This window comes from Pongo abelii, chromosome 9 (assembly GCF_028885655.2).
Source record: "Pongo abelii isolate AG06213 chromosome 9, NHGRI_mPonAbe1-v2.0_pri, whole genome shotgun sequence".
NCBI classification, from domain to species: Eukaryota; Metazoa; Chordata; class Mammalia; order Primates; family Hominidae; genus Pongo; species Pongo abelii.
The window spans coordinates 109389426-109415488 of record NC_071994.2 but is presented as its reverse complement, the minus strand read 5'-3'; the positions used below and the strand labels follow the sequence as shown (position 1 = coordinate 109415488).

The 26063-nt window shown below is 39.1% G+C and overlaps 1 pseudogene; it reads right to left on the bottom strand.

The window, feature by feature from the left end:
• Window positions 1-2844: 2844 nt before the first annotated feature.
• LOC100442577 (eukaryotic peptide chain release factor GTP-binding subunit ERF3A-like) lies at window positions 2845-12795 on the bottom strand (annotated as a pseudogene).
• Between the last annotated feature and the right edge of the window lie 13268 nt (window positions 12796-26063).

The window sequence follows — 26063 nt, the reverse complement described above, 5'->3', positions numbered from 1 at the left end:
TCAGAAATTTCTTTTTAAAAAGCATCTATACTCTGAAGATACAAGACATACTTCTACATTTCCCCACCAGTATTTATAATCATGTAAAATCCAATTCTGTATTTACAAAATTACACCAATTTGAAGATAAAGTTTAGAAACTTCTTCTAGGTTTTGTACTTAATAACGAAGACAAAATATACTATCATTAAGAAAGCACATCATCCACTGTCGTGTCAGGATGTTTAAAAAATGAAATAAGCAGAAAATAATGTGGTCAATTTTTTGTCCTTAATTAGTGTTGGAATATTCATAGAAAACATGGCTAAAGAATTGAAAAAATGAGTATTATGTAGGAGATTTGCTATAGAGTTGGCTGAAATTACAATTAAAAGTAATGTCTCAGCTTATGGTATTTTCTGGATTCTGTTTTAATAATGAAACAGCTTTTTTCTGAGCTATTTAAAGGTACTGAAGAAGATATATTATCAAAGTAAAAATTACATTATGGAAAAACCATATAAATGTAATCACTCTTGACATACCTGATTTAAGTTCAGTTTCCTTTACAAAATTGTTTTAAGTAAAATTGCAGGTGCAATAGCACATTTGAAATTAATTTATTGGATTATTAGTCTTTTTGGCACAGACGTTGAAAATAGACATGCATAAAGTGCTACAGAATGTTATTGGTGTTGTTAATTTTATGTATTTTAAGAGATCCTCAAATTATAGTGTCATACAATATTGTGTAACAAAATAAATAAGAAATGACCTTAAAAATCTTTTATAACCTAAAAAGGTTTCCTGGTCATTTTGTGCCAAGTACTTAAGAGATTTGCCAAGCAAACATAAAGGTGCATTGTTCATTTTCCTTTTTCAAAAAGGCACACATTCATTTTGTTTTTAATTTCTGTAATGACAAATTCAAGCCCATATTCCGCTAGCTAACAGAAATTTTCAGAAAAACAAACACTAAATATTTAACTTCAAGATATTTTACCAGTAAATGAAAAAGTAGCTGCTACTATTTGGAAGAAAATTGCACAAAGGAGAGAACATTTAAAAACACATTGCTTTGGAATGTTTTCATATTAAGTGATTTTAATGCCCAAAATATAAATGTGTCACTTGTAAAATCTCTCTTCTCTATGTGCTTAAAACAGAAGCAGAATTTTGTAACCCACTTAGTAATATTTTAGTTAAAAAAATTTCAATAAAGAGCTACAGTTGGATGTAACATACTTATATTATCTATTTAACTCGTCAACAGACTGACATGGGGACAGGTTGAGATTTTAACAAAACCAATTGTCTTTGTTTTGTGGTAGAGAGCTTGAAAAACTAGTATGGCAATTCAATAAGTGAGGTCAATATTGCATTCCCTTTCAGCCAATGTCTTTGTGTAGTAAATTTTTCAAGTATGACAAGCATTAAAATGTCAGCCAAGGTAAATTGATTAACGATTTATGATAATGAATGGAATAAAAGGAATGAATTATTGATATACACATCAACATGGATAAATCTCAGAATCACTTATCTGAATGAAAGAAGCTAGGCAAAAAAAAAGTACGTACTGTGTGATTTAATTCATATAAATTCTAGAATATTTAAACTAATTTATAGTGACAAAGAATTTCATTAGTTGCCTGGGAGTGGGATGAAGGAAGGGATAATTTGCACGAGGACAAAAGGAAATTTTATTTTGAAGGGAGTGATAGAAATGTCTATCATTTTAACGGTAGTAATTCTTTCAAAGATGTATACATGTCACATATTATCAAATTGTACAATTAAAATGTGTACAGTTTATTTTGCATCAATTGTATCTCAATAAAGTTGTAAAAAATCAAAATAACATCAATGAAAAGCATAAACTATAAATGAAAAAATAATAAATTCAACTTAATCAAAATTTAAAAATTTCTCTTTCAAAAGACACTATTAAGAAGACAGGCCACAAATATGGAGTAAATATTTGTAAAGCACATATCTAATAAAGGACCGGTATCCAGAATATGTAAGGAATACTTACAAATCAGTAATAAAAAGACAAAAAACTCGATTTAAAAAATGGACAAAAGACTTGAATAGTTTACTATAGAAGAGATAGAGATGGCAAAATGAACACAAAAATACTCAATATTATTAATCATTAAGGATATTTAAATAAAACTCAATAAAATATCTTTTTTTTACACTGTTTTAGTTTATTTGGGCTGCCGTAACAAAGTACCACAGACTAGATGTGTTTGACAACAGAAATTTATTTTCTCACAATTCTGGAGGCTGGAAGTTCAAGATCAACGTGTTGATATGGTTGGTTTTTTTCTGAGGTCCCCCCCCTTGGCTTATTGATGGCCATCTTCTCCGTGTGTCTTCACAAGTTCATCCCTCTGTAACCGTTTATGTCCTAATCAATCTACTCTTCTTTTTTTCAAATTGAATACTTTATTAAAATGGCTGTTGTCTTTCTAACATGTGCACACATCCTTGCACACTCAGAAAGATCTGCCTGGGGGAAAAAGACTGAGTATGCCTAAGGAGAAAATGAAAAACAAATTGCTGTAGGGTTTTCATTATTACAGGCAATTACGTCCACATGACTTACAAAGCTATTGCCAAATCCATCCAAGGAAGCGGAGCATGAAAAGGAGGGAAAATATTTTAAAAATTCAACAGTGGCACAGCAGAACTCTCAATATGGGAAAGTGACACAATGTGGACTTTTGCTGTGAATTTTCACTTTGCAAATATGGAGAGAGGTTAACCAATGGGCAGAAAATTAGAGAAGGTGATATGTGATAGGCTTTTTGCAGTCAATTTTTCTCACAGTATTGTGCAAGATCATCAAGAAAATGCTTAGTTATTCTCTGGAACCAGTTTTAGAACTTTTCCATTTGCAAGTCTTGCCCTCATCTGTTAAGGTAAAATGACCCATCTGAGGAAGTCTTTAAAGGTCTTAAGGCAGATGGTTCCTGCTCTCCTTAAATGAGCAATGCGTACTTGATCTTGCTTCACAAAACAGGGTTGAGTCTCATTTTCTATCTACCAAGCAGATTAAGGCTGTTATTTTGACTTCCTCGATACAAGTGTGAATTTGCAGCACTGAATTAAATTCTGGGCAGACGACAGATCTATGTTCTGTAATCACTATCTAAGCACCAAATGTGCCTCCAGAATGACCGCAATTATTAACATCACAAAGTATTAATCCTGGAAGAATTTCCTCTTCTTCAGCTCCTTTCAATCTGATTTTGAGCTTTTCATCTGGGGCTACAGTATCAGCTTCTACATCACTGGCAAGTGTTCCAAGACCTTCCACATTGTGCTTTTTTGGCATCATCACAAGCTGCTGGCCTTTAAAAACAGATGCCTGATTCCAGCTTTCCCAGGACAACAGTGCCCATATCCTTGCACTTATCCAAAATTGGCAGCCTGATTGGTACAGCAACTGATCTATTGAAGTCTGACAAACTACCTAGATATATAATAAACGGTAATCCAATGTACTAAGTACAGAAATTCAATGGCTCTTTGAAATTTCCTCTAGTTAGTCCTGAGCAGGCATAAAGTGAATACAGTTTTTGGGAGTGAAGCCAACTTTTTTCAAAATGGCACTAGTTTCTCTTTATAGTCTTCATATCTCTCATTGCTCCAATTTGCTCTTGGATCATTCATCTTATTAATAAACAGAATTCAGTGTTTCACACGTGCTGTCTTTGCTAACATTGCATGTTCTCTTGTTTGTCCTTTTATCAAATCCAATTTCAAACTCTCTTCTCCTGGCTGAGATTACCAGCACAGCCAAATCCGCTTGAGAGACACCACCAATTGTATTTGGGATGAAGCTCTTGTGACCAGAGGCATCTAGAATTGTAAAATATTTCTTTTCAGTTTCAAAATAGGCAAAACCCACTTCTATTGTTTTATCCTTGTCTCAATCTTCCTGATTTGTGTCTAAGATTCAAGACAAGTACTAAGTTTCTGGTTTTTTTTTTTTCTTTAACTTCGTTTCATACATTTCAAGTGCCCTGTTTTCACCCATTTCAGTCAAATACACTATTTGTCTTCCAGTGGCTGAATTGCCAGCATCTACATGTGCAATGTACACTGCATTTTCTTTTGAGACAAGACCTCTCTCTGTTACCCAGGCTGGAGTGCTGTGGTATGAGGGGCTTAATGTAACCTTGAAGTCCTGAGCTCATACGATCTTCCCAACTCAGCCTCTGGAGTAGCTGGGACTACTGGTGCACACCACCATGTGCCATGCACCGGTATTTTTTTTCTTTTAAGAGATGGGGTCTTGCTATATGGCCCAGGGTGTTGCTCTTGGACTCCTGGCTTCAAGCAATCCTCTCACCTTAGCCTCCCAAAGTGCTGGGATTACAGGCCTGAGTGCCTTTTAGGAGTGCATGGTGACACAACCACAGATTTAGGTTTTGGTATTTCATCTTCGTCCTTCATTATTTCCTGGTTACTTTTCTCTGGTGGCCTTACATCTCCCCAGGAACCATCTCCTGGCTCTGCTTCACTTATTTCTTCTATGTGCTTCCCTAATCTTCTCGTCTTATGAGGAGACCAGTCATTTTGGATTAGGACTCACACTAGTAACTTCATTTTAACTTGATTACCTCTGTAAAGACCCCATCACCAAATAAGATCACACTCTGAGGTACTGGGTGTTAGGACTGCCACATATGAATTTTGGAGGGATACCATTCAGCCCATAACACAGACTTACTAGAATGACCAAAAAAAAATACTTTTAATGGATATATTAAGTGCTAGTGAGGATGTGGAAGACTAGGATGCTCATTCACTGCTGGCGGTGATACACAATGGTTTGCCCACTTTAGAAAACATGCACTTACCATATGAGCAGAAATATCACTCTTAGGTATTTACCCAAGAGAATTAAAACATATATTCACAAAGAGACTGTATACAATTGTTTATAGCAGTCATACTCATAATAGCCCAAAACTGCAAACAACCAGAATATCCATCAATTGATGAATGGTTGTATATCTATATAAGAAATACTACCCATAAATAAAACAGTAATAAACTACCAATAAATTCAACAGGATGTTTAAACCTCAAAAGCATTATGCAACATGAAAGAAGCCAGATACAAAAATGCTACAATGTATAAGACTCTCTGGAAAAGGAAAAGTTCTGGCTCTCATCAGCACTGATTGACATAATCTTAGTTGCTCTTTATTATATGGAGGAAGACTCTTTTCATTATTTTTGTTAGATTTGCGAAAACTAAAGGGAAAAAATTATAGGGAGAGAAATTGAGTAATTGCCAGGAGCTGGGGTTAGGGGCAGGAAATTGATTGAAAAGAGAAACAGGGAGACTTCTTGAGGTTAGGGAAATATTCTTTATCTTGATTGAGGTAGTGGTTAGAGAACTACATACATTTGTCAAAACTCATTATACTGTATTCTTTAAAAGCATGAATTTGTGCAAATTTTGTCAAAATAAGCTTGGTTTTTAAAAAGTATTAAAAACAGTGGTCTTAAATGCAGACCATGGAATTGCTGCAATAGATAATATTAAATCAACATTTTCAAAAATAGAAGGTATACTCAATCACTATGTCCTAACCAAAAAATATTACTGATGACATTTTAATTCACCCTTTTTCAATTTCTCTTGTGTGTATGCCTATATAATATATATTATCATGTAATAGAATATATTAACACATGAGTACATGTGTATAATTTACACATAAATAACTGGATATGTAAAGGATATGCATGCAAAAATTTTGTTTAAACTTAAGGCAGGCACACTCAGATATTTTGGATATCCCTCATATAGTTACTTCTAATTTTCTTTATTTTAATAAATAATTCTCAAACTAATATCTCTGTGCTTGGAACTTTTATCATCATTTTGGATTTTTTTAAAGAAAGAATGATAAAATTTGAATTAATGTGTCAAAGTTTATCTGTCTCATGAAATATATAGATTCAATTATTTTTCAAAGTTCTTGAACCAGTTTACATTGACACAAACAATTAATGAAAGTGCCTGTTTCATCATACTCTTGTCAGCACTGATTGACATAATCTTAGTTGTTCTTTATTATATTGTGGAAAACTATTATTTTTGTTATATTTAAAAAATAGTAAATTACTTTTAGCAAATGTCTTTAAGCAAACTATTAAAATCTTATAAATCTGGATTTACCTATTGACATAGTATATTATGTGCATTGATGTTCTTACATTAAACCATCTTTACACTACTGAATAGAATGTACAATTTCAAATGCCTGCTGGCAAAGCTGGCCCAGTAATTTTTAGTTGGTAATGACTAATCATAGCCTTTGCAGGAAACTCCTAACTACCTCTCCTTCCAGAACCTAGACTTTTCATAAATTTGTTTCCTCATCCTTAGAGCTATTTACCTTCCCTCATTCTCTCAGATACCTGCCTATATTTCTTCATAAAGTTATTACTTTTATAGTAAGTCAGTTTCTTTACCATCTTGAAAACAGTTGCATGGTCTCCATGTTTTGGATACTCTGAGCAGGATTTCACTGAGACTCTGTCCAATGCAATCTTCTGGAACAGAACTTTCCCTTCCAAGATTTCAGGCCTCTTACTTTAACCTTGAGCTTTTATTGAGCCCTGTAAGTGTGGTGATCAACCACCCATTGAGTAATGCAGCCAAAATTACAGTTTATATCAAGGAGTCCAGAGATGCTATCTAAATATGCTTTATCATCCTTTCTACCCATCTGAGGGGAGCTTTAATGTACACAACAGAGCCAAATGGAAATATACTACAGTATGACTTAACAACTCTTGGCCATTTTAAAGACTGAAAACAAACAGCAGCACCACAGAAATAAATAAATAAAATAAATGAATAAGCAAACCAATAAGGAAAATCGTTTTCGGTACTTAACACTGAATAAATCTTGTTAAGATCCTCAGACTGACATTTATCGAAACAGCTCTTTGAAGCCAACAACCCAAAGCAGCCAATAGTGGTTAAACAATGCTTTTTATTTCCCCAGGGTTGGAAATCTGGAATTCTCAATTTCGATTATATATCAAAACAATGTATACAGCTTTTACAGGTATACTCGGGCCCAACACTCAGGTGATCTCTTTAGTAAGTCTGGAATGAGGATTATGCATCTGCATTTTTAATAAGCTGCAGGTATGATTCTGATGCTTAGTCAAGATGTTAAATTATTGGTTTAAATTCTATGCATCTGCATTTTTAATAAGCTGCAGGTATGATTCTGATGCTTAGTCAAGATGTTAAATTATTGGTTTAAATTCTGGGGATCAGATGGGCTTGGGAAAACAATTCTTTCCAGAAAGCTTAATACAAAAAAATTTCTAAATTCTAAAAGTACCAGAGCTTTTAGGAAGCTAATCAATTTATGCCTTGATAAGACAAATAGACCCTTTTGCCAAGGATTAACAATCTTGATATAATTCCCAGAGATATTCTGTACAGGATCAACATATCTATTAGGTAACCTGAGGATCAGAGATTGTCTGTGGATATTATCTGTCCTGCCTGCCCTCTTCCGGCATGAAGCTGGACAATTGACAGAATGTGCGCTCAGCTTGACAAGACAGTCATTTTCATGGAAGAAATGTTTTGATTTATGCAAGGCATAGTAGTATTTGGAAGGCCTAGAAGTAACAATATAAAATGACTTGGAGATTCTGGAGAGTGAAATAACCTCAAGTTTTATTAAACCCATCTGTTCAGCTGTGCACTTCTTCAAGTCAGAGATGCTTGACCTCTGAAAAGCAAACATATCTAAAACACCTAAGTAGGATAGAACCAGCCAAGTTGGACCCAGAGAGGAAGGAGCAGATCCTGTTGGCCAACTAATACTAGAAAATCAAGACGAGAGGGAGGCATTGGCAAGGCAAGAACTTGAGGAGGAAAGTTATCTGTCTATTGATAGAAGAGAGGGGGAATCTTTTTCTAAGGGCACTGTAACCAAAATTTCAGCATTTTGGAGATAGGAACATGGCAGTATCCAAGAAGAAAAAGACTACTGGCTCTGTTGAAAGAACTATTGTACTTGGAATGCAAGTCAGTGGAAGATAGTATAAAAAAGAGACTTGGTCTCAGCAGACAAGTGACACAGTAACCAGGGTCCCGATGGGCCTTAGGTATCTGGACATATTCCTCTCCTGCCTTTTGCCTTCCTTAACAAGCTGACCCAAGTCATGTAACAGGTAGGGGAGGGCTCTCCTAACTTAGCTGACCAGGCTGAATTGCTAACCATAAAAGGAAGCATCTGACCATTTATCTCTTTGAGGGATGGATGCCTTCTGAGGTTGCTGAAGCAAGACTCTAGCATTCCCAATATAAACCTGGGACCATTTTTGTTTTCTTAGGCAGCATATCCAGCTGCCAGAAGACAAGATGGACTCCAGTCCTGACCTTCCATTGACTTTTTCCTCATTATAATCTCATTGAAATACTAAAATCTCCACTGAGAGTGAGGCTTATCCCCCATTTTCTAGTTATGTGATACATGTTAGAGCATGATGCCCCACTATGCAAGTGTATAAAAAAACCCATCTAAACATTGCTTGTACATCATTCCTTTTCCCACATCACCTTCCTTAAAATGATGAGAACTGAGCCCCTTGGGGAGCTAGTACCATGATTCCTTTCCTGTATGCTGCTTCCTTGTATGTTTGATTCACAAATCTATTAAATCTTGGCCGAGAAAAATTTCTGTTTATCCTGGTGTTAATTTCTACTTACGCAAGAACCAATAAATGTGGGGTCCGGGCTGCAGTAACAGCCTTGGTGACCCTGCTGGAGCCCATAAGTGAAGATATTTCCCTAAGGAGAAGCACCAGAGAGCCAGCAAGACCTCCAGAATGTGACCTTGTGATAGATGAAGCGGCCACTTGAAATATTTGCTTCAGTGTCTCTGCAGCCAGTGAGTCCTCTCTTGGCCCAAGGTACCTTTGTTCTCCTTCTGAGCCCTGCCCCTCATTTTCTTTTCCCTCTTGATTGGCTTAGGGATTTCTGGAGTAAGAGGTCCTAGTCGCCTCTGTGCTAGGTTTTAAGAACCCCTCTGACTGGCTGACATCAGATTCTGAGTAATTTCCAAGAAACCTGCTAGATTGGTTGAGGAGGTAGGCAGTCGGGCTTGATCAACCCAAAGAACAATGGCTGGGATGAGTCCTGCTGCATCCCAGGTTCTTTGGGCTCTTTATTTCTCTCTTAATTTTTTTTCTTTCTTTTTCCCCTTCCCCCTCTCTTTCCCCATCTTCCAACTTTATTCCTCTGATTATCTCAGAGGGCCACCTACAGTCTTACTCATTTCAGCTAAAAGTACCCTTAGCTTCCTCTGGCTGGAAACAGTTCACCTTGACTTGTGACTTGCAAAGGTGGGAGGGATTCATCTGACGTTGTGAAGGTCTAGGATGCTGAGGCTCTCCCTGATGGGAGACTAGCAAGAGTGATGACGACATTGACTCTACACTGTGCAGTGGCTGGAAGCCTCACAACCTTCTTTTCCTTCCCTTGTCTTTTTTCTTCCCCTTCTTTCTCTCTCACACCCACCCCCTTTAAACCTGGCTCATTTGCAGAGAACTATCAGAAATTTCATATTCTCCTATTTTCTCCCTGAAATGAAGGAAAAGGTTTTCTCCCTAAATTTCCTCCTTGCCTTCATTCCACTGTCCAGTGAGACTCAAGTGCTCTCCCTTTTGTCTGCCCTGGGGAGTACCTCCCAGGCAGAGCACTGGAACCATTTTCTTTTTTATAGGAAACTCTCCACTCTCGTAGCTTCTGATTGGGAAAACTTTGTCCAATTGAACTCCTCACCAAAATACTGATCTTTCAATATTTCACTCCCTCTTTATTTTACTCTGAGATTCAAGAGCTCCCACTCCATGATCTTTTTGATAGCGCTAATTTCCCCCCATCACTTCCTCCTTCAAGTTTGGCCCATTGTGGCCTGGGCAAAGGTAGAGCAGTTATAATTGTCTGAGCTCAGTCCTTCAGCTTTAACCCCCTCCTCCTGTTTGGCCTGGGTTCTAAATGCGGTAAAAGCAGTTTTGAGCAACGGGGGCCTTCTTCCTCAAGAGTGGATGAGTTATCTTCGCACCTACTACTGCCCATCTTCAACACAACACAAGTGCACTGTACACTTGTGGCCTGTACAATACAAGTGCACTCTTTCAACTACACACACCATGGGCATTTCTAGCCTTGTAGTCACATGTAGGGCAATCATTCCTTAGCAGCTAGTGTGAAACAACTATGTCTGTTATTTCTGTGGTTTCCTCTCTGATCCCTGAGGACCAGGATTCCTCCATCCAAGGGAATCCTGGGCTGACTACTGGGCTTAAAGGGTCTTGAATTACATCAAGACTAATTCCCTGATGCTTTTCCCTCTACCAGGATCTTTAATCAAAGGTAACAGGAGAGGCAGGATTAGACATGAGCAATGATCTCAGTGTTCCCTGTGACTCTCTTCTAGGATATATTCTCTCCAACTGGGGGCAATTTAAGCTAGAAGACCTAAAGAAAAAGAAAGTAATCTCCCTTTGTAACATCACCTGGCCCCAGAACCCATTGGGAGATTAGGAGCAATGAACATTATATGAGTCTCTTAAATATAATGCTACTTTACAGCTAAACTTGTTTTATAAGCAGTCACAGAGGTGGGAAGAAATCTCTTACATGCAAACTTTTATGAAGTTGTATCAAGTTCCTGGATTATTGGACTCATGTCACATATGCATGATGGCATCTACCATTCCCAGCTTATTGCCTGGGGTTGAGAAGCAAGTGCTGGACCTACCCATTGATCCACTATTACAGTCACCACCTAATCTTCCTGACCGCAGGCCTGATACATAGTAACCCTCCAGCCCTCTTTCAGGTTCAAGGCCTCCTTTGGCCCCTGAATCGCCACCAGAACTGGATCAGGCACATAGAGAACTAGAGGCTTTAAGGCTAGAGCCCTATCCACTATCCCCTATGGGGGTCTGATTGACTTCCAAGCTGGCACCTACTTTTACCTCACCCCCAGTCCAGGGCCTCTATCCCCTAAAGGAGATAGCAAATGGGTGGGGAGAATAATTCATGTTCACATCCCCTTCTCCATGGCAGATCTGAGAGTATGTAAAGAAAAGTTTGGCCAGTTCTCAGAGGACCCCAATAAGTTCAGGGAGGAATTTGTAAAACTATGTCTGAGCTTCACCCTAACCTGTTAGGATGTGATGGTGATTTTAGACAATTGTGCCACCCCAGATGAAAAGGTCCAGATTCGTGAAAGGGCAAGGACACATGCTGACTCATTTGTACAGGCCAATGCCTCATATGCTGTTTATCAAGCTTTGGGGAAGACAATCGCTGAGCAGGACCCCTGGTGCGACCTTAGTGATGAAATAGACAAATGTAGGATGGCGCATTTTATTACCTACATGGCTGAAGGGATAAGAAAATGCATGAAGCCGCCTGTGAATTATGACAAGGTTGGGGAAGTAGCTCAGGCTGGGCTGGTGAAGAATCTCCTCAGCTGTGTTACAGAAGACTTCAGAAAGTATACTAATTAATGTTAATCCAGAGTTGCCAGAGGGGATAGCCTTGTTGGCTACGCACTTTGCATTTTATCACCCAGTTCACTCCTGATATTAGAAGGAAGTTACAAAAGTCAGAGACAGGGCCCCAAGCCCCTCTGTCAGTATTGGTAGAGAAGGCTTTTAAGGTTTTCGACAACAGGGACAGGGCAAAGCAAAGGAAAAACATATCACGCTGATCAAGAAAATACAGCTTTTGGCTACCTTGATTAGCCCTCCACCTCATGGCAACCCAAAAAGGCAGAGAATACCAGAGACAAGAGGTAATTGCCCAATGTGGGACCTAACCAATGCACATATTGCCAGAAGGATGGGCACTGGAAAAGGGATTGTCCCAACCACCTCAAAGCAGGGAGGTCAGCTGACTTTCCAGACAGGATCCTCGTCTTGGAAAATCTCTCCCATGAGGGAGACTGTGCCACTGACTAATGACACCCAAGAATCCACCCAGCTCCCACCTCCATCATCATCACTCCAGGGGAGCCTAGGAAAACTGAATTTCTGATTGATACTGGAGCCGCCTATTCTGTCCTAAGTCTGTAAGCCTCCTCTCCAATCATGATTGTCTGGTGATAAGAATAGATGGATGATTTAAGGTAAGACAATATACTTTTCCTCCTGTCTGTGAGGCTGGTTCTGAAGTTATAACTCATTCTTCCCTATATATTCCTGAATGCCCCACTTTAGTGTTCAGTAGGAATCTGCTGAGCACACTGGGGGCTTCTATCTCATCAGAAAAAGGTAGCTTCAAGGTGTCAGTAGACAAAGGACAAGGAATCAATTTGTTAGCCTCACTACAGCTAGTGGATATTAACATTTCCTCTATCTCTGATGAAATTTGAATTCAGGTTAACACAATAGTATGGGACATTACAGTTCCAGGGTTAGCTGTCAGAGTTTCCCCTATTGAAGTAAAGCTAAAACCAGGAGTAAAATACGCTTGGAAAAGACAATATCCTCTAAGACCTGAATCCCTAAAGGGAATTCAGCCATTACTTACCAAGTTCCTAAAACATGGATTAATAAAGGCCCATCAATGACCCTGTAACATTCCCATACTTCCCATCTAAAAGCGAAATAGGGAATATTGGTTCGTGCAGAGCTATGAGCTATAAATGCAGCTGTGGCTTCCATTCATCTGATGCTACTGCACTTGTATACACTGCTCACCCAGATTCCTGGTGATGCACCATACTTCACCATGCTGGACCTTAAAGATATATTCATCTGCATACCTCTGCAGCTTAATTCCCAATATATTTCTGCCCTTGAATAGAGGGACCCCAATATCTTAGAAACCACTCAGCACACCTGGAAAGGGCTCCCACAGGGCTTCTGGGATGCCTTCACCTATTTGGGAATGCCTTGACAGCCAAATTAACAGAACTAGATTTCAGACTAGGGGCCATATTGCAATATGCAGATGACCTGAGGATTGCCAATCTGACTAAGAAAGACTCTGACCGTAATATCATTAAGACCTTAAACTTCTGGCAGAACAGGGATACAAAGTTTCCTTGGCTAAGGTCCAAATCTCCCTATAAAGGGCCCAAAATCTAGAATTTGTTCTCACTCCCAGTGCCTGAGCCTTGGCTATGGATCAGAAAAGGGCAATTGATGTATTGCTGCCCCCACAAACCAGGAAACAGCTACCAGATATTATTGATTTGACCAGTTTCCGCTGAATATGGATTCCTAATCATGGCTTAATTGCTAAGCCCCTATACAAGGTGCTGAAGAGGGGAAAAGGGTACCCCTGCAAAGAGATAAGGATTGTCACCAAGGTTTTGAGGACTTAAAAACTGAGTTAAGCCAAATCCCATCACTTGGGCTTCCTAACCTGGATGAGCCCTTCACCTTATATATATATGAAAAGCAGGGAATGGCTTTGGGGGTTCTAACACAGAAGCTAGGGCCAAACCAGTGGCCAGTGGCTTACAACAGTATTCCATTGCCCAGGGTTGGCTCAGGGGCAGCTACTATCCTCCTGGTTAATGAGGCCTCTAAACTTACCTTCGGTCAGTACCTAGAAGTTGTCATCAAGTCCAGATTATACTGGGGGTGAAGGAACACCATTGACTCATCAAGCTCTTTTATTAGACACTCTGGATGTTTCACAGAGTGTCAAATTTTGATCCCTGTCACTTTAGTCCCTGTCGCAGACATGAAGGCCTAATTCATCAGTGTACTGAGACAACAGAATAGACCTATTCCATTAGGCCTGAACTCCAGGATGAGCCCCTTGACAATTCAGAAGTAGAATGCTTTCCTCATGGAAGTAGCTTTATGGAAGAAGGGGTCCAAAAAGTAGGCTTCTCAGCAGAAGCTCTTCCCACTCTGACCTCAGTTCAAAAGGCCAAATTATTTGTTTTAACTAGGGTTTTGCAGCTGAGAAAAGGAAAAACAAACTAAACATTTTTACTGACTAAAAGTATGGGTTTCATATCTTATACGCCCACACTGCCATCTGGAAGAAAAGGGGGATGCTAATGGCTAAAAATTTCCCAATAAAGCATAGGAATCTAGTCTTAGCTCTTCTGGAAGCTGTACAATTCCCTGGCCAGGTGGAAGTCATTCACTGCAAAGGCCATTGGAGGGACAGATTGCTTATTAGCCAAGGAAATTAGCTGATAGGACCACAAAATAAGCAGCTTAATCACAGAAAGATGACCAGGTCATGGTACTAATAATCAACCCTTTGGGACTTCCCAGCTAACCTCAGTACTCCCAACAAGAACAGGATGACACTGAGAAGTGGGAATAGGAAAAGAGGAGTGCCAGGTGGTTGGTTAAGGATAGTAAAGTCCTTATCCCTGGCACTTGGCAGTGACAATTTATTTAGTACCTACATGAAGTTACTCACTATAGGAGGGATATCTTTTGGGAATTAGTACAAAATACCTCTTCTGGAAAGGGGCCAAGAAAGACTGTAAGTCAGGTAACCATGGCCTGCGAATTATGTATTCAAAACAATCCCCAGACTCAACTGGTTCCTCTTGCCCTAGTCAAGCCAGTCCAACACCGGGGAACCTACCCTGTGGAAGACTAGCAAAGAAATATTACCCAGGTGCCCTCTCTTTTGGGATAGAAATACCTTCTCATTTTCATGGACACTTTTACTGGCTGGGTCAAAGCATATCCAACCCAGTCTGAAAAGGCCACTGATACTTGCGAAAGTCTCCTGAAAGAAATAATTCCTCAATTCAGTCTTCCAAAGTCACTCCAGGGCAACAATAGACCCTCTTTCATAGCTAAAATCACTCAAAGATTTTTGGAAGTCCTGGGAATAGATTATAAATATATGACTGTTGGCATCCCCAATCCTGAGGGAAGGTAGAAAGGATGAATCATACCCTTAAAAGAACTTTGGCAAAGTTATTTCAAGAAACACAGCAAACCTGGATAAGGCTATTTCCTGTTGCACTCTTTTGGATTCACACTGCCCCAAAGAGCAACCTAAAGCCCAGTCCATTTGAAATGGATTACGGGAGGCCCCTCTTCACTACTGACATTTCACTGGACTGAGAAATAAGTCAAAACATATGGTATTATCAATTTGGATCAGATTCAGAAAGCAATATTACATTTTGGGAATAAAGTACCATCAACTTCTATAAAAGAGGGAGAATCTCCCTACAGGTCAACCCAGGAGACCAAGTCTTCCTGAAGATTTGGAAAGAAGGCTCCCCAGAGGATCAATGGTTGCCTAAGTGAAAGGGCCCCAGGACTGGGTGATCCTGGCTACTCCAAATGCAGTCAAGCTACCATGGATCTTCTCCAGCCTCTCCCAATTAAAAGTCTTTCACCAGAATGTTTCTAGGCTCATCTAGAAAGCCCCCTTTCCTCCCATGAATGAGTGGAAGGCCTCCACTGCAGGTTTACAAGAACCAGTAGCCAGATGCAAACACATAATGCTGTGAGTAAGCACAGGAAAACTAATTTTTCTCTTCACCCTAATTACCGTTTTCTTGTTCTACCATTTTGGACAGCCCCTCCCTCTGGTAAAGACCTTTTCTTTCTGTCCTTGCTAGGTTTAAGGCAGGATCACAATGAGAAATAACTTCCTCTTCCTCCTTCTCCACATACTATTTGCTAGTAGGGCCCAATGGAAAGAAAACTCACTCATCAATTTTTCCAGGATTATCACCTCAAGGAACAACCTAACTGTTAGATTTGCCACCACACCTACAGGTGGGAGGAACTAAGCTCCAATTTGTCCCCACTAAGACCAATTTGACATTAAATCTTACCTCTGACTATGTTGAAAGCCATCACCTATGACTATACAAATTGAAGTAACAGAAAGACTTGAATGTGTGTGCCTCACAGACATCTATAACCAATCCATTTGGAAGGAGATCTACATGCTTAATTGTCCATCCTTGACAGCCCCCTGTTGTCCATGTAGAACCAGTCCTTGGGCAAATATAATATATGTAGATAGTTGGCGTCCACCCTCAATTTACCCAATGACATTCAATATCCCTGAACAATGTCAAACTAATACTACCTATTGGTACCCCACCTCTCATTTACTAAAACATCCTGACTGGCTCCACCCCGTCATCTCCAAAGGGATGATGTACAGATTGGACAGGTATGGAGAGTATAACATGGAGGCTCTTTTATCTACTTCCTAAGGGAGAAAGGGCATTCCCTGGGTGCAGAGACCCAGAACTCAGTGGGAAGACCTCTTTCACCCCAATGCAGCAGCAACATTCCTTCCTGAGAACCTAGTTCCAATAAATGGCTCAACTCCTCTATACCCCATCAGGCAGGCCCAGCCCCTGGATATGTATTCCTTTGTAGCAGTCAAGGTCCTACAAGGGAGAAACAGACCCCATCTTCCCATTCAACTTACAGGCCTTAGCCTATCCTTGTGTGGACACCTCCAGTTCCAAGGAAAGGTTACCGTGAGACAGTTGGGCTCCAATAGAGTAACAGTCTATAACCTTACTTCCAAAATTAGAATATAAGAGACCAACTGAGCTAATCGTGGCAGAAATTATGGCAGCTATGGGAAGGGTAGCTCCATGAGGGGCTTCACCTAACATGAAATAACTTTTAAAAACCTTACACAGATTACAGAAAAGTTGACCACAAATATAAGAGAAGGCTTATAAGGTCTCCAGGCTTCCCTAGACTAAATGGTGGTGTTGTCAACAATAGGCTAGGATTAGACCATGTTCTAGCTGACCAGGGAGGGTGTGTGTGCAGTTATCAACAAAACTGGTTGCATTTACATCAATAACTCTGGAAAGGTTGAGACCAATATACAAAAAATATCCAAACAAGCTACATGGTAACATAGATCTAACTAGGGAACTGACCAAATTATGTCTGGTCAATCACCAAAAGTGCCTTCCCAAGTCTCACCTGGTTTCTGCCCTGCTTAGAACCTTAAGTAGCTGTATTATTATTACTAATCTTCAGCCCTTGTCTACTTAATCTTTTAGTAGAGTTCGTGTCTTCCAGATTGCAACAGTTTCAGACAAAATTGATGCTGGCCGAAGGATTCCAGCCTGAGCCACTGCAGGAAGGAGCAAGTCCCTACAAATCATTAGATTGGACAGCAAGAGATTTCTATGCCTCTGGAGCAGGTAGGGATAACAGACCGTGTACAGCATGAAGTAGTTATAGAAGACAAGATTTTCATTCTTTTCTCCCCCTAAGAATAATGAGGTTGAGGCCAGGCGTGGTGGCTCTTGCATTAATCCCAGCACTTTAGGAGGCTGAGGCGTGTGGATCACCTGAGGTCAGGAGTTTGAGACCAGCCTGGCCAACATGGTGAAACCCCGTCTCTACTAAAAATTAAAAAATTAGCTGGGCGTGATGGCATGTGCCTGTAATCCCAGCTACTCAGGAAGCTGAGGCAGGAGAATTGCTTGAACTCAGAAGGCGGAGGTTACATTGAGCCGAGATAGTGCCACTGCACTCCAGCCTGGGTGATAGAGTGAGATTCTGTCTCAAAAGAAAAAAAAAAAAGAATAAGGAGGTTAAAATCTCTTAGGGGGGATTGAGACATTATAGAGAAAAGACTTGGTCCCCACAGAGATATGACACCAAGGCCTCGATGGGCCTTTCATATCTCGGTGTATCTCTCCCCAACCTTTTTGCCTCCCTTAACAAGTCATGTAGCAGGAAGAGGTGCCTCTCCTAATTTCGCTGACCAGGCTGAATTCCTAATCATAAAAGGAAGAATCTAACCATTTATCTCTCCGAGTAGTGCCTTCTGAAGTCCCTGAAGCAAGACTCCAGCATCCCTGATAAGAACCTGACCAGGCGCGGTGGCTCAGGCCTGTAATTCCAGCAGTTTGGGTGGCCAAGGCTGACTGACTGCTTGAGGTCAGGAGTTCGAGATCAGCCTTGGCAACATGATGAAACCCTGTCTTAATAAAAAATACCAAAAAGTAGTCGGGTGAGGTGGCACATGCCTGTGATCCCAGTATTCTGGAGGCTGAGGCACGAGAACTGCTCAAACCCTGGAGGCAGAGGTTGCAGTGGGCCAAGATGGTGCCACTGCACTTCAGCCTGAGTGACAGAGGTAGACTGTGTCCAAGAACCTGATCAAGTCCACCTGCCTGAAGACAAGATGGACTGCAGTGCTGACCTTTCACTGACTTTTTTTTCATTATGATTTCATTGTAATACTAAAATCTCCACCCAAGATAGGGTTTAACCCTCATTCTCTGGTCATGTGATGCTTGTTTGAGTATGAGGTACCACTGCACAAGTGAGAAAAAGACCCCACCTAGAGACATTTCTATGTCACTCCTCTTCCCACTTCACCTTCCTTAAAATGACAAGAGCCAAGCCCCTCCGGGAGCTGGTACCAGGATCCCATTGCTGTATGCTGCTCCCTTGTGTGCTCATGCCACAAGCCTATGAAATGAAAGGCTGTGAAACCTTGGCTGAGAAAAATTTCTGTCTGGCATAGTGTTAACTTCTACTTATGTGAGAGCCAAAGAACTCAATGTCTAGGCTGTGGTAACAAGGGTACTTAAGATTCGCTTAAGTAGTGAATTTAATAGCACAGTCAAATTCACTAAAGGTTGCCTAATAATACATCACCCCAAAAATAATCCCTTAGGCAGAAGCTACTTTATGTGTAATTTACTGATGGTCTAGTTTTCAAGACAGTTGTTTTCCTTTTAAGCAATGGGTGGTAAAATTTTTACATATTTGTTGTTTTTGTTGTTGTTCTTTTTTTTTTTTTTTGAGACAGAGTCTCGCTCTGTCACCCAGGCTGGAGTGCAGTGGCGCGATCTCGGCTCACAGCAAGCTCCGCCTCCTGGGTTCACACCATTCTCCTGCCTCAGCCTCCCGAGTAGCTGGGACTACAGGCGCCCGCCACCACTCCTGGCTAATTTTTTGTATTTTTAGTAGAGACGGGGTTTCACTGTGTTAGCCAGGATAGTCTTAATCTCCTGACCTCGTGATCCGTCCACCTCGGCCTCCCAAAGTGCTGCGATTACAGGCGTGAGCCACCGCACCTGGCCACATATTGTTTTTTACCTCCAAATTCATCCTTCTTTCTCTACTCAGCTTTGTGGCCATATGAAATACATTTCCCAGAATGCAAAGTTAGCTGGTTCCTATTGGTTTCTACCAACAGGAGACGCTATAGGGGGATTGGAGGGAGGAAGTAGAGAGAAGGGACTTTCTTGTTTTTTGTTTTATTTTATTTTTATTTTTTTGCTCCTGTCAGCTTGGTTCCATCCTTCAGCTTCCCTTGGCACTCCCAGAATCAGCCTCATCACACTCTCAGAAATCTAGCAACAGCCAGAGATGCCCCTTCCTCAGAGAGCTGAGTACCTGGATTCTGCTAAATCCACCTCACATCTCTCTCTTTTTTTATTAAACCTCAATTCCAAAGAGTAGTAGCTGCTTCCTTATTACTTCAGTGCTTCCCCCTTTTTTTCCCCAGCTTTCAAAGCCTTTGTAACTGATTACCTGTATCAAATCCCTTCATTTGAAATTCTTAGCATATTTTTTGTCTTCCTGACTGGAACTTGCACAGTACAGAAGGCAACAGGTAGTCTGGGTAATATGTTCAAAACGAAAGAACAAAGTGTAAATACATTAATTGTGCTACTGTTTATGCCTGATTTATTCAAGCAATTGCACTTACTGAGCGTATCTGTCCACAGATGGGTGTTGCTGGTTTAAAGTCAATGATTTATACAATTCAAATATAAAGTAAAATCCAATAATCAAATGTATCAAAAAGTATACAATTTTAGATAAATGTAAAGTTCTATATTTTCTTATTACTTACTTGACCAGGTCTCTTTACTGAAGGTAACTGCTGATATTTTCAACAGTTATCTATGCTTCTGAGTCATCATCATCCAAGGTCCAGCCCTTTATTTCTAATATCACCCTTTCAAGATCTTACTGCCCTAAGCCCCCTTTCCTACAAATGTCTCACCCAAGTCCATAGCCCCTCCTTGGATCCATGTACTCTAGGGGGTAGACAAGTGACATTGTCTTCACTTCCTATGCACTAAGACCCAATGTGGGACAATTACCAATACCCTGGGTTGATTTGGCATAGTCCACTTTTTATGTTGGAACCGCAGTATGAACTAATAGGATTACCTTCTCCAGTTCCATGGTGTGCACAGTTTGAATCTATACCATAATTTTGAGCTCATACTAAGTAATGCAACTCTTCTGAGCGTCCAGATTTAATGTCAAATGACAGGAAGTAGCTACTTTCTGTTTGTAACCTGCTCTATCTTCTCAGAGAAATCGCACTGACACAGCTGGATTCTCCCCATTTTTTCCCAATATTCATCCATCCAGACTCCTACAGTTCCCTTCAATGCTTGGAGTCCCAGGGTCTTGCAACATTACATTTGGGAGTAATTTCCACTCTATTGTGCATCTTTTATCAAGATTTATTTTAAATCTTGGTGCTATTCTACTCAGTCTCTACAAGAAGAGCTCAGTATTTTTAAAAACCTGTGCACATTTTTGAAACTAAAAAAGTTCTTATTGGTACTGAGAAGGGCTTCTTATTTCTAATTACTGGGATGAACCCAATACTTGGAAAATTCTACACTATAGGTTCACTTCAGATGAAAAATATATTTATGCTTTCTGGTAATTTACTTGAAGTATCTTTGAAGCAGTGACAAAAGTCTGCAAGGTAGCTGTATGTTTTCAATTAAGCACTCTGATTTTCTTGAGAAAATTAAAATACATTCATTCAACAACCAAAATCACCTAAAGTGTATGTCCAGTGGCTGAGGGGAATCTAGCTAAACAGTTTAGAAAGATAAGATCTACCCATTTCTTAGGAAACTAGTGAAAAAGAAATTATCAGAAATATATTTTAGAAATGAAAATATATTTTCATTTAAAGTCTCTATGTTACTTAATAAGTGTATAAATAGAGAAGACAGTTTTCTTTGTATACATCCAAAGGTCCTCTTGCATTCTAATTCAGGCTCTCTTACTCTCTTATCTGCTAACATAACTTTCACACCTCCCATATTTTCCCTGAGCCCTGACTCCAATCTATTTTTCACAAATAACGTCCTTCTTATTCAAAATCTAAAGAAGCCATTGCATGTTTTAAATTTTATTTGGTTCTACACTAATACAAAAATCTATTAATTAAGCTGTATTCTGTCTCTTATCCCAAAATGTACTGGTCTAGTTACAAAAATCTATTTTTCCCTTTTCTATATTTTCATCCTTCTTCAAGTTGAAAGACACATAGATGAGAGTAGCCCAGCAATATTTAAACGCTAATTTAACTCTGATAGCCCAGAACTAAAGAGAATACATTAGAAAAGTAAATTGTAGCCCTTGTACTCTTTCACTTCAGAGAAAAAGTAAAAGTAAAATAATTCAGAGTAAAGAGAATAGACAAATTCAAGAGATATATACAAGGTGGCTTTAACAAGACTGCGATTGATCACAGGTGCGAGGTAAAGGGGAGACAAGAAAAATGCCCAGATTTCTAACTAGAACAACAATTTAGGATGTGGGTCATTCTTTGAAGTCATAGATAGAGAAAGAACGCAGTGAGGAAAAAGATGAGTTGTCTTGGATTATTAAGTCTAAAATGCTTATGTGAAATTGAATAGTGACATCAAGTAGGAAAATGAATATATATGTCTGTATCTGCTATAGAATGAATGTTTGTATTCCCCAAAATCATAAGTTGAAACCTAATCCTCAATGTGATATTACTGGAAGGTAGAGGCTTTGTGAATAAATTAGATCGTGAGAATGGAGCCCTCATGAATGAGATTATTGCTCTTATAAAGGAGGACCCACAAAACTTCCTTGTCCCTTCCATGCTGTGAGAAAACATACAGAAAACTACCGTCTGTGAACCAGGAAGCAAGCCCTCACCAGACACTGGATCTACCAGCACCTTGATCTTGGACTTTTACCCTCCAGAACTGTGGGAAATAAGCCATCTAATCTATGGTATTATATTATAGCAGCCGGAACAACCTAAGAAAGTATCTTCCTAAAACGATTGGCTTAAAATATAGATCTAGGGGGCTGTGGCTGTTGAATGGTCCTCAAAACCATTTTTCTATTGAGAGAGAATATATTAAATGAGAAAAGGGAGTCTGAGAAACATCACAGTTAAAGAAGAGAACCCTTACAAAGAAGACTGAGTAAGAGAATCAGAGACATAGGGTGAAAATGAAGCAAAGAAAGCAGGTGTTTTTAAGGGAGAAAGATTACAATGCTGAGATATTAAGTCAGATAAGGACCAAAGAGTTTCAATTAGATTTAGCAACAAGTGATTCCAGTGCTGTTACAGGGGCTAAAGCAAGATGGCAATGAATTGAGCAAGTGAATAAGGTGGTAAGAAGATGGAGACTACAGTATAAATTATTCTTTTAAGAAGTGTGTCTTCCTTAACAGAAAAAAAGAGTAGGAATGGAATAAATTCTGATAGAAGTTTTCCAGAAGAGAAACAAAGATTGAAACACCAAAGGCAGAAGATCTCTGCATCATCAGTCTCTCCACTTCTCCATTTCTCAGTACAAAAAATATTCTCAGATCTCCCACGTGTAAAAATTGTTTTTAAAACATTCTCTTTTGATCACCCAATGTCTCTATTATCTTATGTGTCTCCTCCTTTGCACAACAGAACTTCTCAAAGGAAGGATCCATAATCATTGTCTCCACTTCTTCACCTTATATCTGCTACTTAACTGCAATTCTCCCCCAATCACTCCTCTGAAACTACTTTATTGTGATACCAAGGACCTCTACCTCACCAAAGTCAACATAAAATCACACCTATGTTCTCATTTTAAACACTTAGAAGTATTTTAATCTGCTCAAGTACTCTGATTTCTTGCATTCTATGGCATCACACCTCATGGTTTTCATTCCACCTCCCTGGAAGATCCTTCTGTCCCAGCACACTTCTTTCTCTGTGAAAGTGCTGAATGACAGAACAGCCCCAAACCAGACCTAGATGTTCCTCTATTTTCCATCTACATTTACCCAACCCACCATGTCTCCAAATAGCAGATGTACAAATAGCTCCTTTTTCTCATAGTTGTTGTTCTTGACATCTCTACTGGACTGTCTAATTGACACTTTAGATTTACTGCCTGTCAAATACTGGCTATTTCCCTCTGAAAGTGAAAATGGATGGCATACAAAACATAGATGGAGAGATTAAGAAGATGAACATTTCTTCCATTGCACAGGCAGAAAAAAAAGAGGATGGGTACAAGTGCCATCTTGGTAGGTTTAGGCAAGTATCAGGCAGGTGAAGGAAGACCTCAACTTAAAGCTTCTATCACCTCGTAAGTGAAAAGAGAATGGGAACACCTTGTGGGCCCAGTTGTGGCTGGATATCTTGAATTTATGTGACCATTAGGAGTTATAAGCAAGAGAGTGATGTAATTATATTAATTTTGAGAAAGGTGAGTCTGCCAGAATAGAACATGAATTAGAAGACATTGAACTGATAAGCATGGAGTCCAATTAGTCAAGACCCCAACCATGTTTAGGAAAAAATAATGATTATGGAGAGAGAATGCAATAGTGCACATCAAATATTCAGTCTTTCTTTGATTTACCAGTATTCAATAGTCCAAACTCCTTTTGGTCTATTTAGAGATGATTCATTTACTACATGTTTATTTTTTCCTCCAGACTTATGAAAACTGCTTTCCTGAAGGCATCACTGATCATGCAGAAGAGAGGAGTAATGGGTAAATCATTGTGAACAACACTGGAATAAATAATCCTTTCTATTCTTTAAAAAAAATGGAGGTAATCTCTCTATCTGAATGCTTGCACATGAGTGAAACCCAGTAGGAAGAACTAACTGTTCTTCTGCACCCAAGATGAGAGGGCATTTTTGAAGAACTTTAACTGGAAAATGCTGTCGAGATCATCCTGCTAAGGAGTATGTGTGTTTCTTGCTGTTCTAGGTGCTAATGGACATAAACAAACTGTAAGAACAATTCATTTCTGGCACCCTGAGGATGCTACTCTTAAAATAATAACAGAAAGTGTAGAGCTGGGTATCACTTCTGAGAAAATGTGTTCATGAAAACATCCATTGTGCAGGAGGTGGAAGATCTGTCACTCCACCTAAGAAATTGGAGTAAATAGCTCATTAAATTCACATAGCATACTAAGGTGAGAGAGAAACTATAAAAATCAAGAAAGAAGGTAAATAAACAAAAAGCTGCATGTCTCCAATGGAAATTGTTTAATATGTATTAGGAAGAAAATAAGTTACATATTAAGCAAGAATTTAACCATAAGTTGTAATAAAAACTGATCTGGCCACTTACTAGGTGGTTTTTCGTAACGTTCTCAGTGTACTATCATAAAGGAACAAGATGAATTCCTGACAGGAAGAAGGGAGGGGAATGGTTACATGGAAATTACAGATGATGATGAATATCAAGTAGTAGTTTAGGAAGTTGGGTTTTGGGAATTTATTTAAATATATATATACACACACACAGATATGTTTTTAACATATATATATACATTCCTATACAAGTATATGTATAGAAATAGGAATGTATATAATTACATAGGTATGAATATATTACATAAATATGAATTATATATGTATATTCATATTATACATAAATATATATTGTTACATATACATATATGTATATATACACATATATATGTGTATATACACAAATATACATATATGTATATTTATGGAGCATAGAGTCCAATTAGGGCTCTAATGTATATGTTGTTCATCCAACTAAAACACAGATCTTTTCAAAATTTGATTATCTACTCTATGCGAGCACTATAAGAAATTTAACGATGGTATAAGACATAATTCCTTTTCTCAGTTTTTTAATATTTGAGATTGATTTATCACTTAGAGCACAAGCACCTGATTCAGTATATGACCAATAAATATTTGTTAAATTTGTGGAATGAATAAATGAATGAATAACAATCTTGTTTCTGATCTTGCACAATGCTTAAAATGCTGAAAGTTGGGAACCTGACATAAAAGTAACAAATACCACAGCCCTGTTAGGTTCGGAGCAGTAATCCCAACCGAAGACTGATCCTATTGGAAAGAGTGATTGAAAGTTAAACTCAGGGCTGCCCACTGGGTAAGTATACTCTGCAGCAGTAGGAGGCAGAGAGGAGCACAGGAAAGCTGCCACCTCTCCCTCCAAGGGAGTACTTCTGTACTCTACAGTGGAGGACGATGTAAATCACCCTTGAAACTTGTGTAATTGAGAGTGACATAAAACAATGTGGTGAGCCAGAGTAAGTAATTAGAGAATGCCTAAGTGTGGGGAGAAGGGGTAAGTCACAATATAGCTTCATTCTTGAAGGGAGGTTCAGATGCCTCTACTTTCCCTCCTGAGCCAGATAGATTGAAGCTGACTTCTGAGAGTGCTATGACTGTGCAGAGATTTAGGATAAATTGAAATCAACACTGTTCTGAAATAAAAACATCCTTTCTCTGCTCTTTACACATTCCTGTGCCACTGGAGGCTACTTCCAAGCAGCTGTTAGATTATTTTTTTTCTCACTTTTCCCTTTGTTAATTCTCTTTTATTAATGTCATGTCCTAGCTAAAAATATTTAGTGGCACCACTAGCCTGGGCCTTCTAAATCAAATCCCCCAAATCTGTTCGCCACCCACCTTTTCAATCTGATCTTCCATACTGCCCTATAAGCCCTGTCTACCCACCAGGCTAATTTATTCACTATACCCAAATATGCCTTTCATGTCAGTGCCTCTGCTTACTTCTTGCATTCTTTTATTAATTTAACGAAATATTTGGGCAAGACATATGTTGATTGTTTATTTTATACCAGAGCACTGTACTAAGTACTTTACATGAATTTACTAATCACAATAGTGATTTGAAGCTAATTATATTGCTATGCTCATTCGCAAATGAGGAATTAAAGAACTGCAGTTCTTGATAACTTTTCCAAGAACACACAAAATAATAAAGAATATG